At 41.5% G+C, this 17,954-nt stretch overlaps 1 pseudogene; it reads right to left on the bottom strand.

Annotated features, from left to right (window-relative positions):
* Positions 1-1,267: 1,267 nt before the first annotated feature.
* Positions 1,268-9,083, bottom strand: LOC140349223 (probable polypeptide N-acetylgalactosaminyltransferase 8; annotated as a pseudogene).
* Between the last annotated feature and the right edge of the window lie 8,871 nt (positions 9,084-17,954).

The following is a 17,954-nucleotide window of genomic DNA, read 5'->3' as shown; positions in this document are numbered from 1 at the left end:
AGTAAAAGCTGTCTCACATCTTCAGGAAGACTGTTCCAGATTTTAGCTGCATAAAACTGAAACGCAGATTCCCCATGTTTAGTCCTGACTCTGGCACCAGCAGGAGGCCGGTCCCTGAGGTCCTCAGAGTCCGAGATGGTTCTCACATGTTATTGTGATTGCTGTGTATGTGGTCCCCATAATTTAATGCTGAAAATGCTTGTGAAGCACTGCTTTCCAGCACCAGTAGGTTACAGACACAGCACCCACAGGTGCTCTTCCTCATCTGGTGACTTTAACCACGCTTCTCCCTCTTCTGTTCTGCCAACATACACCCAGTATGTTACCTGCCCCACCAGAGACAATAAACCACTGGACTTGTTCTTTGCCAACACCAAGGAGGCTTATTCTTCTTCCCCCCTCCCTCCCCTGGGCAGCTCGGACCACAATCTTGTACATCTGCAGCCTGTGTATGAACCCATCGTGCACAGGCAGCCTGTGGTGTCCCGTGAGGTGAGGATGTGAAAGGAGGGCTTTGATACAGGCTAGTCTGTTGGGACTCTGGCCTGGTCCTTTTGGCCCTTTTGGGGCCAGGCTGGTGACAAGTCTTATCCCAAAAGGGGTTTTGATACAGGTTAGACTCTGGGCGATTTCCCTGGTCCCTTTGGCCCTTTTAGGTGCAAGCTGGTACCAAGACTGTGAGAGCCAAGTTTAGTTTATACTTTCGTATGGAAATCTACACAGTGTAATTTTATGTTTCACAGATAAATCATTTGGTTGTTTAAATAAGCAAAATTAATTTGATTACATTTGTTTTATTTGTAGAATTTATTTGTAGTCTTTTGCCAAAATCAAAATAGAAATGCAGTTACTCTCACATGTTTTGTAAAACTAAAAACGAACAAACGTTTCTGGACAAATAAATGCTTTTTCAGCATTTAATCACATTATTACTGTCTTGTTTTGTTGATTTTGTTTATAGTTCATTATGTGAAGAGATCATGTGTTTGTCGTTTCTAAATAAATCCTGTCTGGTCATTATTACTTATATTTGGGAGTATTTGTTCCATTCGTTTGGACATGATTGAGTTATACATATGATAGTCCACAGTCAGAAATGAAGTAGGTCTGTATGATACAATTTCAACAAAAAAAATTGCTTATCTTCTTGAAAATGACATAAGAATCAGAATCAGAAAGGGGTTTATTGCCATTGTCAATGAAAAGGATTTCAACATACTATTACATCATAGTTTAATCAATATTTTACAAACTTTCATTGAATCAAGTCAAATTTTATTGAATAATTAAGAGTATTACCAAAATCTAGAAGTCTTTGATAATATTTTGCACCTCCCACTTTTGGCCAGTGCATTCTTGTATTAGAAGTTTAGAATTGTGAATTTCGAGACATCTTTTTGTTTCTCTGTTCTTCAGTTCTTTACCCTAAGAAAAAATGTATGAAAATGACATGAAATAGAAGATAAATCATACATTTTAATTTTGGATTAGCGTTAGTTTTACCTGTGAAAAATCCCAGTAAATGCCCTGTCTCTTCTGCATAGCCTCCTTGCAGTTGAAGAGGCTTGGCTCAGTCTCCTTGTTGCCCTGGTCGGCTAAGCAGCGGTTGTCGTTGTACTTATGAGACTTGATGCCGCCGATGTAGAGCTCACCAGATAAACGGTAATATACAATCTTGAAGTAGGTGAAAATACAGTGAACTAGAATTCCTTCATAAAACAAGCCTATAAATAAATGTACATTACCTGGGGTCCATAGTAGTGGCAATGATAAGCAATGGGCGTGTGACCAGGTACGGGTCCTTGGTCTATGCACATATCAGCGTCAAGATTCTTCATCTGAAATGCAGGGATTTTGTAAACTGAAATCGTCCAGAACTTTTAAAACGGTGCAATGTGAAACCTTTCTGGACAGGGGTGTCTGAGAAATCATCACTAACTCATTCTTATCAGGTCAACCTTTGCTGTACAAGCTAGCTTGGACACATTATCTTATGGATGACACCCAGATGTCTGCTGTTTCATTTACCTTCAATATGACACACAGCCGAGGTTACTGAAACCACTTCATGTGGAAACGAATGGTCAGTGCTCAAGTTCAGTATGATTTTGTGATAAACCTCCACATCCAGACTATCACCTGCCATCTATGGACAGCATATAAAACTTTTACAACAGTCCAAATGTTTTATATGTAGTCCATGGACATGTTGTTTGTTTGTTGTCATATCTGTGGAAAAGCGAGGCTGCTCCCAGGAAGCACCTGTGTTTTTCTAAGTGAGCTATGAAAATAAATACTGTATTTTCCGAACTATAAGTCTTACCATTTTTTAACAGTTTTGGCCAAGGTGCAACTTATACTTATATTTATACTTATACTCCGGAGTGACTTAGTTGTGATATTATTTGTTATTTTCCCACTTGCAACCGCATTTCATACTCCAGTGAGACTTATATATGTTTTTTTCTTCTCTATTTTTTTGGCTGGTGCGACTTAGACTCCGGTGCGACTTATAGTCCGGAAAATACAGTAATAGATAAATACTAGAAATATATTCTAGGCAGAGCAATTACATCTCCATGGAGACAAGCAGGTTACCAACCCCAGACCAGAAAACAGTACCTTTAGAGATGGCAAAGGAAATATGTACTCACTCCTCCATAAGCCACCAGGTCCTCCAAAGGGTCCAGTTTAGGATACACATTTTCCAGATACCACTTGAACGGTTTGCACTTCAGCCTTTCCCTCAGCTTTTTCCGTTCACTGACATCCCCAATGTCTATACCATGATCCTGCAGAGGTTAACAAAAGGTCAACAAAAGGTCAACAAAAGGTCTGTGTACTTTGTAAACAGACTTTCTAGTGCATTAAAGCGGCTGGTGATCGAGTGAATTATACACTGAATAAAGAAAGGGAGTGCCACGCCTATGCCAGGTTGGACAACTCATTGAACTAAAAGATAAATATATTTAGAGTTTTGCTAAAAATTATAAACATGTTATCACATTTTTTTTTAAGGTTTATTATTTCACTTCCTGTTTGTAAGTGATAATTCTGTGTAAAATAAGCATACCCTTTGACTGAAATGATCCCTAGTGTTATGTCAATTTCTACAGATTTTTCAACATTTTCTCCACAAATACCTACTTAATTGGTGTAAAACTATAATCTATATGTACACCAAATAAAGTCAAAATTTGAAAATAGTAATAACCTGTCACATGCACTGGAGTCTTATATGTACATTGCACAAGAAATGTGGACAATTACCTTGAATGGCAAATTCCATGCAAGGTTGACATTATGTTTGTATTCGTCCATCCAGACTTCAGCCACTCTCAGAGCGTTCCTCTTCATGGCCATGCTAAGATCTGGCATGTAGGGCTTGTGGTTCCTCTCAATGTGGGCAATCTTCGAGCATGGAACGACTTCGATGCTCCCACCACAGGTCCATACCTGGTTTAGCAAAACACCATTTGATTTTTAGTTAAGATTCTACTTATAGTCCAGTGGCTATTACTCATAGCCTAATAAATAAATCACAGAACTAAATGAAATAAATACATGTATTATGTTCAATAAAGTTGTGATTTGCAATCAAACTACTGATATAGCCAAGTAAGTAGGTCTTTATTGACATTAGGTTAACCTGGAGGACCAATGGGAACAATTAAGGGCCGGCTGGGTGGAATAAAAGATCAATGCTCATCTTCTACTTGAAAGACTTTTAAGGCAAAATTTCTCAAAGTGTATGTCCCAAGGGGAGACGTCCCAAGGGAAAACGTTTGACAAGCTGTGTTTTAATCTATTCATCTTAAAAACAGGCTTCTGCGCATCGTCCAGACAGAGAAAAATGTCCCACTAGTGTGACAATAAAGTTGATCTTGAACATGTTTTGGTTAATTTCTTGTTTACTACATGTTTGTATGTTGTATTGCGTTAACAGAGCGCTCTTGAAAATGATGCCTCTCAAGGGCCGTCCTTGTATTAAGCAATTAATAATAGACGAATCTGAACAGCTTCAGTGACATTTAGTTTCATGTTTTACTCACTCGTATTCCTAGCTCAACATTTTCTCCCCCATAGACTTTCATGCCTTCATCGAGTACTCCAATTTCCCCAATAAATTTTCTGTCTCCAACAAAAATTCCCATGACAGAAGGACTCCTGAAAGATAATCAAAATACATTTCAATTTTAACATAATTTAGCTAATTGAAAACCAAATAACATTTTAATCAACTCTTACTTTCCGGGCAATGAGCCGTCTTTGAGTGCATAATACTCGGGTGTGAAGCTCTCGTACATGCACCACAAGGCCCAGTCAAATGCATGGGAGGATGGTTGGTACTGGATCACTTTAAGGTCATCGAAGTTCACCCGATCAAACACAGGTGATGTTATGACAGTGCGGTCCTTCTGGATCTGAGTTTATAGAGGTTCAGCCCTGTTTGGCGAGATTTACAACATTGTGTTTTCTTAAGCCAACTAATAAATCTTCAGCAACAAAAGCTGATGTTTGAATAGCATAGGCGTTGGAGTTTGCAGCTTCATTTAATTAAAACATTAAAATTTACTTTTGCCAATTCAAAAGATCCATTTAGTTTTGCTACAGCAATGATCATAAATCTGATAATGCAATTGTGTTACATTTATAATTATTCTTAAGTTTGGGGGATCTAGTCTAGTGAGGTGTCCTTACCACAGCTCATGGACTTCGATGTGTGCGTCCAGGATGGCCACCACATCAGCCGTTGCTGCCCTCCAGCCGGATGCTCTGGCAAACGCAAGACCACGTTGTTCATTGTGCCTCACTCTTATAATTTGAAGTGATGGGTTTTCTTCCTGGATGGTCTTTATGTAAAAGTCAAGTGGCTCCTTTAAGTCTTCTGAAAGAATGATAAATGTGCAGTTGCATGACCAAACTTAGGATGGGTTAGATTAATATGGATCATTTCAATTTCAAAAGCAGTTTTCTAAATATACATTTTTACAGCATATGGGCATAAAGATCCCTCTAAAGAAGCACCTACCAACCTTTCCAGTCTTGTACTTCACAAGATTTTGACATATCGTACAAAAGGATTTGTTGATATCCAATCCTAGGCCTGATTTATATTTAAGGGGAAAAAAATGAAGATACATTTCATGTAAATTTTCAGTTAGATCTAGTACTATATAAGTAATCCAAAATCCCCCCCTCTGTAAATATTTTTGCATCTAAAATGTCAAAACAATTAGATTTATGGCAGGGTCAAGTAAGTTGGGTTACTTCTTGCCATGTAAAAAAAACGGACATAGAAATGTCTGTTAACATCAATATAAACCTCCACATCAGTTGTGTCCTTAAGTAATCAGTTTATTCTAATTTATCAGTAAAAAACTTTCAGTTTCCTGTAAAAATAATATTTTGTAAGAGTTATTTAAAAGTCTTACTTTCAATTCAGTTCAATTTACAAGTATTTTTTTTAAATCCCCAAAAATTGACAGATGGATTAAAAACAATAGTTAAAAAATATCTTAATTTGTTTTGATAGCAGATAAAATGGGCCACATGAAGTGGTAAAAGGAGCCATTGACTGAATCTGATGCTAAATGAAATAATCATCAAGGAAATGTGGTTGATAAATAATGAATTGAATAGCCTAAAACCATGTTTCTCTTACTAGAAAAACCTATTCACAACCATAAATGCAGTCCTTATGTTTTACCGCAGAACATAATATGAACCATATTTCACTTGCCATCAGAGGCGGAGCCAGATATTCTAAACGTTCAGGGCGAAGCCCAAAGGTGATGAGCGTTGCTCCTTCAAGCCCATATGAAGTTGTTTTAGTGCCCCCGATGCTGTATTTCCTGTACATACAGTAACTCTTGAAGGATATTGATTATATTAATATCGCCATTATGATAATTATGCTCATATATTTCTGTATATTGATATTAATTGATTATGATTATGCTAGAAATGATAAATCATATCATGCTTGTGTTCGGAGTGAGCGGTGGGTTGCGTAAGCGATCGATCGATCAATCCCAAAAAACCTCCGCTGTCAAAACTAGTTCAAGGTCCAGGGCCAACGACCCCTGGAGACATCCTGGGGAATCGTACGGGCGACACAAACGCCCCTGTCTCATCCTATCCTGTCCATCCTGTGGAGTCATACGAGGGGCGTACGAGGGGCCGTGCCGGACGACCACGAGAGGGCTCCATGACCCGGACTTCGTCCACACACACATTGCACAATTATATTCTGTGACTATTTAAGCCTGGGTTCTCGAGCTATGTCTTTGTCCTTTTGTCTGACTGGCATTAAAGGCACACGTAGAAGTGTGATGTCAGCGAGCTCAAGGCCCAGGCGCGCCTGGAATAGTAATCCTCTGTTAGGTTGAAATAAACCTTCTGACTGATTTGGAAAATGCTTGGTCATCTCTCTCCCTCGATGCTGAACACGCCCTACAAGGGTAAAAGGTTAACCCTTCTCTCTTCAAAAAAAAGAACAGCAGAGGTGTTCAGAGTCAGGACTAAACTTAGCATTCCAGTTTTATGGCGCTTAAATCTGGAACAGTCTCCCTGAGACAGGCCGCTACGCTTGAAGCGTTCTGTTTAGCTATGCCTTTGAGTGAATTCTGATTATATCTTAATTTAATTATTTATGCTTTTATTTCTTGTGATTTATATTGTATTGTGAGTTTAACATTAAGCACTTGCTATGCTCCCTCCCACTTTCTACATGCAGCCAATCATACACCAGTTCAACAAAAATATCCAATAAGACAATAAGACAATGGGTAAAGAGAGCCAGCATCCAATCAGATAGAGAAGAGTGAACGTGACGGACAGCAAGAGCAGCCAATCAGGGCTCAGAGCAGAGAATGGGCGCAGTAGAGGTCAGCCTCAGCTCTGCACAAATGACACGTTTTCACATGAAACTGGTGCTTTTGAATAGAACGCTCTGTAACAAACAATACAGACTGTGCAATCTATGACTTTAAAAAGTTTGAATATGAAAAGAACAAATATTGATTAAACTAGATAATGTGCAATGGCTGAAGCCATTGCGAGTTTCTGCATTATTGCGTAAAAGTACTACATGTTTGTAAGAGTACTGCATGTGTGTAAAAGTACATGTGTGTAAGAGTACTACATGTGTGTGGTAAAAACGTTTGGGAAATAATTTATTAATATAGGGATTTTGTTATTATGCAAATTACCAAATTCCTCTTCTTTAAGATTCAGAAAGATCTGGGGCTTTTGGAAAAACATCCGACGCTTGAGCCCCCTACGCCACCCCCGCTCTGCTAATGCTTACCATTGCCAACATTCTCTCTCTTTTGATAACACTGTCCAAACAAATGATAGTTCTACAGAATGTATCCTCACCACACCAATCCAAACATCTGACATTCTGTTTGTTTTGGTTTTCAGAGAATTGATGCAGGAGCTGTGCCAAATGTATTAATATAATTATTTCTGTATTTATACAGGGCACACATTTTCAAGAGGGACCTGTAGATTATAAACATGTTTTGTATATTTAAACCTTTAAATGCACTGTATATTTTCTATTCATCTTAATACACATTAGTTCACAACAGCAAGTTGAACAGATTTTGTAGGTTACAATTATTAAGATGATAAAGATGAATGTATGTATAGAGATAGACATGTTTAATGCAACAGTGTGAAACATTCCAGGGAAAGCAATTACAACTCCATGGAGTCAAGCAGGCCTCCAGAAACATTACATAGTGCACCTTTTAATGTTGAAATAGAAAATGTTTAACTTTGCTGTGCCTTTTATTACTCAAAGTATGATTAAGGGTAATCTGTATGTGAAGGTTAAATGTAGTGTTTTTGCAATGACCTCACCATTGGAACTGTTGTCATCTACCATAATGATCTCCTTGAGCAGATGCTTTGGTGTTCGGTTCACAATGCTGCGGATGGCTCTCTTGAGGATAGACAGAGCTTCGTTTAGGTAGATCAGCACCACACCAATAGTGGGTAGTTCTTTTGGGTAGGTCCTTGTCAAACACCTACAAAAGGGACTTTCATTATTGACATAACTGATGTCATGACAAGTAATTACAAGGATTGTTCCAAACAAAGGAGAGGTTATTTTACAGCAATTATGTCGATTATTGTTTGATCTTGTAAATCAAGTGGAACTATGCAACCATAAGATGTGAGAAGTGCCTTACCCTTTCTCCCTGGTGTCTGGAAGAGCTCGATCAAGAGGAAGCCGGTCACTGAGGTACACATTGTATCCATAAAGTTCAAATAAGGCCTGTGCTTCCCTCTGCTCCTCCTCTGACAGATTTTCACCCCAGGCCTTAAACAGGGGTGAGTTTGGGAACACTTTAGAGGACTTCTTTTGCTCCTCTACCTTGGCTTTTTCCTGTTGCTTCTTTTCTGGAGGTGGCTGATTACCCTCCAGGTTTTTACGCACGGCTTGTTTTTCTGCCAGTATTTTAAGCATTTCATCTTGCCCTTTTTCAAGTGTTTTAAGGCCATTGTCTAAACAAAAAGGAACAAGAAGTGACAAATTAAATCACAAACGCACAAACTCAAAATACTAGCTGTGGACTGAAATAATCACCGCCAGCCTGCTATTAAAACCAGTAGCCTATTAAACTAAAATAAAGGAGCTTTCTTCTATGGCTAATAAATGAATAAATGGGCTTAATGCAAATACAAAAATACATTCAGACTTACTGAGATTGTTGATGCTGACCTCCAGGGCAGAAAAACTGTCCAGAAGTCGTGAGGAGCCCATCTCTTTGACACTTGATCCTCCCTTTTCAAACCCCGACTTTAGAGACATAAAACTTATTAAAACAATCCCAATTCCGACCAAGAAAAGGGTCAACTTCTTGAACCATGCAGCTCTCATGTTGAGCGCACGATGCCCATCCGCGACTGATTCTCAAGCGCTGATGTCAAGATGACAAAGGGACTTTTGCTCATCCAACCAGTTTTCATTGTCAAAGCAGTGGTATCTACTGCTTCATCATTAATGCTTCATCATGGCATCATTAATGCCATGATCGTCATACTTGGTTCCCATGAACCAGCTAAACCAGCACAATAGAAAAAAAATCTGTATCGAAGGTCAATATTGTGTAGGAATTAATAAGCATTTAATATTGTAATGCATGAATATACCTTTCATTGTTATTGCATTCTGGACACACACACACACATTCCAAATTCTTGCTCTGTCTGCTTGTGTCTGTTTCTCCCCCAACTTCTGTGTCTGGGTCAAGGGTCACATCTCACGACCATATTATGATGTCGTGGAAGGTACAGCCTGGTACAGCTGGTGCCAGAGAAGATCCACCTTCTTATGAATATTCATATTCTTTGTCCTGTGTGTGAGAGGCCCCCAGATGAGGAGCAGACGTCTGATGGGAACTTGTGAGGGACAGGACATGCGTTTTTAATCTGTTAGTTTTGTAATCGTAGGGAATAAATACTTTTATTTTCACGACCATAATCTTGTCTTGTTATTCTCAGTACATTAGAACTAACAATTGCAGTAGAATTATTTGGTGTCCAGGCAAACACTAAGTTGGATATAAAGTCTGTTAAAAACTCTGAATAGGGACCAGGAGGTTGGTCGATAACTATGAACAAAACTCCTTTTTAGTTTCCCCAATTTGGACACGTGATTGACAGCATGAGGCTTTCAAATGAGCTAAATGCATTGTTAGTTTTAGAACTTGTGAGTAGGCTTGAGTGCGAGATCACTGCCACACCACCACCTCGGCCCCGTGCTCCTGGAGGTCTGAAAGTTAAATGGGTGGGTGGGGTGGACTCATTCAGTCTGACATAATCATTGAAAAACAAACGTTTTTTTAAATGAGCTAAAAAATAACTGGAAAACCAGCTGCACCGCTCTCTCTCTCACCTGGAAAAGCCTGGCAGCTCTGTGAGGATCCTGTTCTTCGATTTCTCCAGCGCCTTCAACACCATCCAGCCGCTGCTCCTGAGGGACAAGCTGGAGACTGCTGGTGTGGAGTATGACCTGGCAGAGTGGATCCTGGACTACCTCACAGACCGACCCCAGTTTGTGAGAGCCCGGAACTGTGTGTCTGACACTCGGACCTGCAGTGTGGGGGCGCCCCAGGGCACTGTCCTCGCGCCCTTTCTCTTCACCCTTTACACTGCAGACTTCAGACATGACACGGACAGCTTTGTCCTGCAGAAGTTCTCTGACGACTCTGCCATCATCGGACTCATCACAGACGACGATGATGTGGAGTACAGAGGACTGGCGCAGGACTTTGTGGACTGGTGTCAGCGGAACCACCTCCTCATCAACGCTGGAAAGACCAAGGAGATGGTGGTGGATTTCCGCAGACGCCACTCTGCTGCCCCCTCACCAGTGAACATCCAGGGACGGGACATAGAGAGAGTGGACTCCTACAAGTACCTGGGTGTTCATCTGAACCACAAACTGGACTGGACTCATAACACAGACGCACTGTACAGGAAGAGCCAGAGTCGGCTCTACCTCCTGAGGAGACTCAGGTCTTTTGGAGTGACAGGGCCACTCCTGAAGACCTTCTATGACTCTGTGGTGGCATCAGCCCTCCTGTACGGTGTGGCCTGCTGGAGCAGCAGCATCACAGAGAGGGAGAGGAAGAGGCTGGACAGAGTCATCAAGAAGTCCAGCTCCGTCCTGGGCTGTGCTCTGGACTCGGTGCAGGAGGTTGGGGACAGAAGGGTCCTGGCTAGATTCACATCTATGCTTGACCATGAGTGTCGCCCCCTGCAGGACACTCTGTCCGCTCTGGAGAGCAGCTTCAGTGAGAGACTGATCCACCCTCGCTGTGTGAAGGAAAGGTTTCGCAGGTCTTTCCTTCCTGCTGCTGTCAGACTTTATAACAAACACTGTTAGTCCTGAACACTCGCAATACTGACCTAACCATGTGCAATTCCGTCAGATGTGCAATTACTGTTGTGATTCATGTGCAATTACTGTGTAATTCATGTGCAATTACTGTCGTGATCACATGCAATGGTATTTATTTATTTTTATCTTTAATATTTTCCCCCTCCATCTCTTGTTGGGTAATGGGAGGTTTTGTCTATAGGAGTTTTTGTTTATAGGAGATCTTCTACTGAGAGTGTTTTCTTCCTATATGTGATCTGTTCTTTTCTTCTGTATCTACCTCTGTATCTACCTGCGTTGCAACAATGAAATTTCCCCATGTGGGACAATAAAGGATTATCTTATCTTATATAATTTAGATATTATTTCCCTTGAACCTTCTGATCTATAAGCCTTGACAAAAAAAGTTTTATAATGGCCATTACTTTGTTTATTTTGTTGGTTATAATAACTCCTTATTTGTAAATATCTATAAACCTCTATGTCAAAGCCAAATAATTATTTCAGCTCATCAAAGCTCTTCAAATGATTCTCCTTTACAATCAGGAAAAAAACCTTTATACCTTTCGTTGTCCGGACTTTAAATTTTGAATCTGTGCTGTTAGGTATGAAATTGACCGTCTGGCACCTGCCAGTAAGGCCTGTATAGTGTTAATAAACATTTCATATTTTAATGCATTAATAAACTTTTAATATTGTAATGCTGGCTTCACACGCACACTGCAAATATATACATATGTAGGATATACAGATGTCCTCCCCCTGTTGCCATGGTGACAGGAATGCGGGCTAGGTGTTATCTACTGCCCGTGTGGAGTTTTAAGATAAGATAAGATAAGATAAGATATTCCTTTATTGTCCCACATGGGGAAATTTCATTGGTGCAACGCAGGTAGATACAGAGGTAGATACAGAAGAACAGATCACTTATAGGAAGTCTGAAAAACACTTTCAGTAGAAGATCTCCTATAAATAAATAAAAACTCCCATAGACAAATAAATAAATAAATAAATACCATTGCATGTGATCCCGACAGTAATTGCACATGAATATGTGTCACGACAGCACATAGATTGCACATGAATTTCACAGTAATTGCACATACGACAGAATTGCACATCAGTATTAGGTTAGGTCAGTATTGCGACGGGATAACGTGACGATCTCCGGGTAAGACGACTGTTCTCCGCAGTTTCATGAGTTCCTCCTTTGTGGAAACGCGGTACGGCGCCGGCCGGGGGGCGGGGCCGGAGCCAAAACACGTCGCAACGACACGACGAAAACACTCAATCCAGCCGAATAAAGTCAAAACAAGTTAACCTGTTACCACCCACCTGTCCGCCGGCGAACATTTTCTATATCTCAAATATTCTCTTACATCATCACTTTTATTTCCGTGGTCAATACCAGCAAGCCATACATCATTTTAAAGCTTATTTTCTCAACAAAACGAATATGTCATTGATTTACATTGAATAATATGCCCCAAGAAGCAATTGCCAATAGTTTGTGAGAAAGTCTCAACTTTTACAAACGCATGTCCTACCTGTTTGCTGTTTATGACGGACGAAACGGCTTTAATTCTGTACATCCATGTGCTCAGTCTGTCCGTAAGGAACCATTGAAAAACAATATCCACTTGTATTTTTCCTGAAGTTATCCGATTTCAAGATATTGTCAAGTAAACAAACTTTTCTTCGTTTCTCGCGGGACGAGAATGCGCTTGTTCGGCGCATTTCTCCGTCCATAACAAATGACTTGTTTGACCTATAAAATAATGTTGGGTATCCTTCTTTTCTTCAGACTGTTTCCTACAGAATGAGACCATCCACGAATTTTTATGTCCACGGGTTTGTTTGCTACAGCCTCCGCAAAAAAAAATGCGCCGCTTGCGACGCACATGTATTAGTCTGTTTACATCTAAACAGCGCCGCGTGCGAATGACGTAGCTCAGATTGATTGACAGATTATTCTAGCCAATGAAAATAGCTTTAAAAAGAGGGGCGGGACAATGGGGCTGATTGACACAGAATGTTCTGTATTCCCTTGCGTAAGGCTCCGGGAAGGCTGTAAAGAGCCAGATTTCTCGGCAGGATTTTGCGCATAACGTTTTCTGATTTTATTAGCCTTTTGGACGTGCATATTGTTAGATATATGTATTATTATACCAATACAAAAATAAAATAAAAATAATATATATATATATTTTTTTTTTAACCTCTATATGGGAAATTCATGGGTAAACTCATATTTACACATTTTCACATATTTTTTTTTTAGCAGTTATAATTGCTATTAGTGGCCTACAAAACATCAAAATGTATGTTTTATGATCATAGAGGTGCTAAAATTGTAATAAAACAGTTTGGCACAGTTGGCACATATTTGGATCACTTGTTCCGAATATACTTTTTGATACAAAAAGGTCAACAGCACCAAAATGCCTGTTCCTAGAGATCTGAAACTGTACACAGTTGTTGTTGTCAACAAGATAAACATAATCATGTACAGTGAACAGCATATGCACACAATGAAGTATGTCATGCTCAGGACCATTACAAATTAACAATATTCAGGCGAGACTAAAAAAGGATGTTTTGTTTATGTTTGGGCCTCTGTAGTGCAAGTTCTGAAGCCCTAACAGTGTCCATGTGCACATCTGCAGAAACTAGAAGGCCTAAGCTTTCTAATGATGCATCACACTTGCATGTGGAACATAAGATCCTCTTTTAATAAGCAATGCCATTTGGGTATGTCCAACCATTGTGCACAGGGCGAAAATAGGTGGATGGTAACAGGTTAATTTAAAGCGATTCCAATGCGTGTCCCGATCGTTCGTGGAGTTCCTCTTTCATATAAACGTGTACATAAACGTGTACCGACGACACGCCGTACTTTAGCGCGGCCGGAGGGCGCGGGGAGGGGCTGGTGGGCTCGCTCGGAGCTAGCTCACGTCACAACAACACAACGAACGCAACGAAAAACGCTCAAATCCAGCCGAAAAAAGTCAAAAACAGTTGACTTTTTTAACAGAGACGCTCTGAACTTTGAAAATAACTTTTCATCAAATGACTCCTTTTGGATTACAGAGAGTAACGATCTCTCCAAGACAAACGCTAAAACGCTGAAAGACTATGCGGTTTTAGTGGTTTTAATAGACAATCATCAGATTGCAAAAATGTGTCCACCAGATGACTTTACATGTACATATTGTGATATCGTGTTTAACATGTCATTTTAACTGTTTCATAACTTGTTTTGTGGACAATTTTACCTTTTGTGTAACTCTTGTGGCCTAAAGCCAGATCTCGTCTCCTTATCAGCTCTGACCCCAGCGTGCATGCTGATTGGCTGAAGCCATGGCGCCAAAACCCCCGCGGGGAAAGACAAAAGGAAAGAGCAGGGAGTTACAGACCAGTACCATCTGAGCTCCAGAGCGATTTCCATCCGAGTTTCTTTCGAAGCTCGACCCTCCATCCAGGGTCCCACCAGCAAGGTCCATGAGGCCTTGGGAGCAGGCCTCGGGCCTAGTTAGCGTGAGCGATGCTACGCTACGGGACAAAGACTTTTCCAAGAGAAGCTAATGTTCACTCCCGGAACTAAGAAACCTGTGCCCGTTTTTAAAAACGTGATTGATGCTGCATCACGCGAAATCAAGCAAGGACCTTTTGCAACTTTTCCAAGTCCACAGCCTTTTACCAGCCACATCAGTGGAGCAGCACGACGGCCTTTTCATTCGGGAACGCCTCAGAGCCAAGGAGAACGCAGATCACAGAACCGATCCAGTCCTTCTTTGGCCAGACAACGTCAGAGCCGAGCTCCAGAGCAGGCCCTTGGACCCCACGCAGGCCCTTGGACCCCAAGCAGGCCCTTGGACCCCACGCAGGCCCTTGGACCCCACGCAGGCCCTTGGACCCCACGCAGGCCCTTGGACCCGAAGCAGGCCCTTGGACCCCACGCAGGTCCGTCTCCTCAGAATCACAGCTTCTGGTTCCGTTCGTATGAATGCACTTCACAGGCTGGCTGAATTTCATCTTAGAATTAACTCTAACACACACCTAGATAGATCTAGAACAACTAGAACAATCATGTCTAGTGTATTCCATCTGTTATCGACTCATTTGCATATTCCTGATTCATATTTATCTGTTTAATTCTTTGGTCATTAAATCTTCATAACCCACATTTGGTTAAGTGTTCCTTCATTTCCAGAAAAGGGGTCAATGTCACGGTTACGTTCTCAAACCTTTAGATCAACGAGCAAATCAATTTCTAGTTAATTAATTAATCTAGATATCTGATTATAGAGTTTTTAAATTGCCGATTATCCGGCTGGTGCCGCATTCTTCTCTTAAAAATACGATTCAAACTTACCCACACTTGTGCAGTGTGTCATGTTTGAATTCTTGAACAATTCTTTAATCAATATCAAACCTGAATGCCTCCCCTCCTTCACAAGTGGGTGGACATTCATAACCTTACAGTACTTGTACTAGTATGTTACCCTACACATATATATACTTGCTCTGTCTGCTTCTGTCTCATGGACTCAAGGTCACGTATAGCAAACTCCTGTGTGTATCTGTATCTGATAAAGTCATACTTTTCTTCTCCCCCCACCTGTTTCTTTGACCAAAACATGACCAAACTAGAAAATTTGCAATGGCTGAAGCCATTGCTAGAGTGTCTGCGTCTCTCTCTCTCTCCCTCCCTCTCCCCCACCCACCCTCTCCCTCCCTCCCTCCCTCTCGCTCCCTCCCTCCCTCCTCCCTCCTCTCTCCCTCCCGCTCTCCCTCCCTCTCCCTCATCTCTCACAGCAGTTTTGCCAACAGCCTAAATATTTAGCAAAGTCACATAACCAGAATAACAACCACAGTGACTTGAAGGCAAGGCAAGGCACATTTATTTGTAGAGCACATTTCATACACAGTGCAATTCAAAGTGCTTAACACAACAGGAACTATGCAATGACAAAAGGAGTGACGTCATTTCCAGTGAGTGTGTCGCGTTTTCAGAGCTGTTCGTTCTTAGAGCCTTTTACCGATTAATCCACGAATTATACACGTCAGACACGTCGTCTGTCCGTCTGTGAGAGTCGGATCTCTCCTTCACTGGAACTCCTCCAGGTTTCTACGCTTTTTTCCCAAAGAGGTTTTTTTTGTAGTTTTTCCTGGCCGAGAAGGAGAGTCTAAGGACAGAGGACCCTGGGACATCGTCCCTCGCCACCACAGACATTGTCTGACTCCATCGCCACCACAGACATTGTTGATTCATTTCTCCCTGTGGCCCTCAGAGGCAACTGTTGTTGTGATTTTGGGCCTTACAAAAATAAATTGATTTGATTTGATTTGATACACACTATTTACGCATCATATACACGAAAGTGAGCGTTTGATTTCTCCGCAAACAATCCGGAGCCTCAAACCGCTCAATTTTCAGTATTTTGTGGATTAAAAGCCCTCCTCACTCTCTAGCTCCAGCCTGAACTAGCCTAGCGTAGCCTAGCCGCTAGCGTCATGGCTGGATCTACCTTTACCTGTTTGAGCTGTCATATGTCGAGTCAGAACCCTGGCTCCTTCTCTGATGATAGGTGCGTGAAGTGCAGTGTAGTGGTAGTTTTGGAGGCCAGGGTTACGGAGTTAGAAGCGCGGATCCGCTGTTAAGAGGAGCTAAAGTCCAGTTATAGTTCGGTTTTAGCGCGAGGGCTACTGGACCGCGCTGCAGGGCGTAGCATTAGCATTAGCAGTAGCAGTAAGGCCCGGGACTAGACCAGGAACAGAATAGGGACCAATTTGTGACAGTTCGGAGGGGACAAGGCGCTAAACGCCGAACCTTAGAGCACCGTGAGCTTCACGTCAATAATAGGTTTTCTCCCCTCAGCGATCACACGCCCGCTGAACACACTTGAGAAACTCTTGTAATCGGGAGCTCTAGTGTTAGAGACGTGAAGCTGCCAGCTGCTAGCGTTGGGTGTTACCCGGGGGCCAGAATGCGTGACATCGAAGGAAACCTTAGGATCTTAAAGCAGAGTAGGACCCGTTTCCGGCGAGTCGTGATTCACGCAGGCGGTAACGACGCCCGGCGGAGACAATCAGAGGTGCTCAAAGTTCAAGTAGCCGCGGTGTGTGACCTAGTGAAGTCGATGTCAGACACTGTAATATTTTCTGGTCCCCTGCCCAATCGGATCAATGCTGAATTGTACAGCCATCTCTCAGCATTCAACAGCTGGTTATCTAGATGGTGCCCTCAAAACAACGTAGTCTTTATTGATAACTGGAGTGCGTTTTGGGGAAAGCCCAGGCTCATACGCAGGGATGGCATCCATCCGACTTCGGAGGGTACATCCCTATTAGTTTGGAATTTGACCGATAGTCTTAGTCGTGTTAAGTGACCATCTAGGGAAGAGTCCCGGGCGCAGAGCAGCAGTTTAAGACGCTCCTCTGTCGCTGAACTCTCGCCCGTTCTGTCACATGTGAAGTGTTCAGATTCAAGACAGATAGAGACTGTGTGTGTCCCTCGTGTCCCTCGTACAAATAATGCCAAAAAGTCACTTCTCAGAAAAACTATTTCAGGCGTCAGACCAAATAACTTAAGGAAGATAACAATCACAAATGACACAAATATACAAATGAATAAACACGTATTTCCTCCAAATCGCTCTTAGTCAATGAATTGATTAGTGACTATAACATAGATCTTCAAGCTCTAACTGAAACGTGGCTTCAACAAGACGACTATGTCAGACTAAATGAGTCCACCCCACCCACCCATGTTAACTTTCAGACCTCCAGGAGCACAGGCCGAGGTGGTGGTGTGGCAGTGATCTCACATTCAAGCCTACTCATGAGCCCTAAAACTAACAATGCATTTCACTCATTTGAAAGCCTTATGCTATCGATCACATGTCCAAATATGAAAAACCAAAAATGAGTTTTGTTCATAGTTATCTACCGACCTCCTGGTCCCTACTCAGAGTTTTTAACAGTTTTCTGACTTTATATCAAACTTAGTGCTAGCCTGGGATAAAATAGTTATAGCTGGAGACTTTAATAT

Source organism: Eucyclogobius newberryi, unplaced genomic scaffold (genome assembly GCF_026437365.1).
Source record: "Eucyclogobius newberryi isolate DKJ021-1_F unplaced genomic scaffold, fEucNew1.0.hap1 SCAF_7, whole genome shotgun sequence".
NCBI classification, from domain to species: Eukaryota; Metazoa; Chordata; class Actinopteri; order Gobiiformes; family Gobiidae; genus Eucyclogobius; species Eucyclogobius newberryi.
Note: the sequence above shows the minus strand (reverse complement) of the source record. Positions and strands in the feature narration are given on the sequence as shown.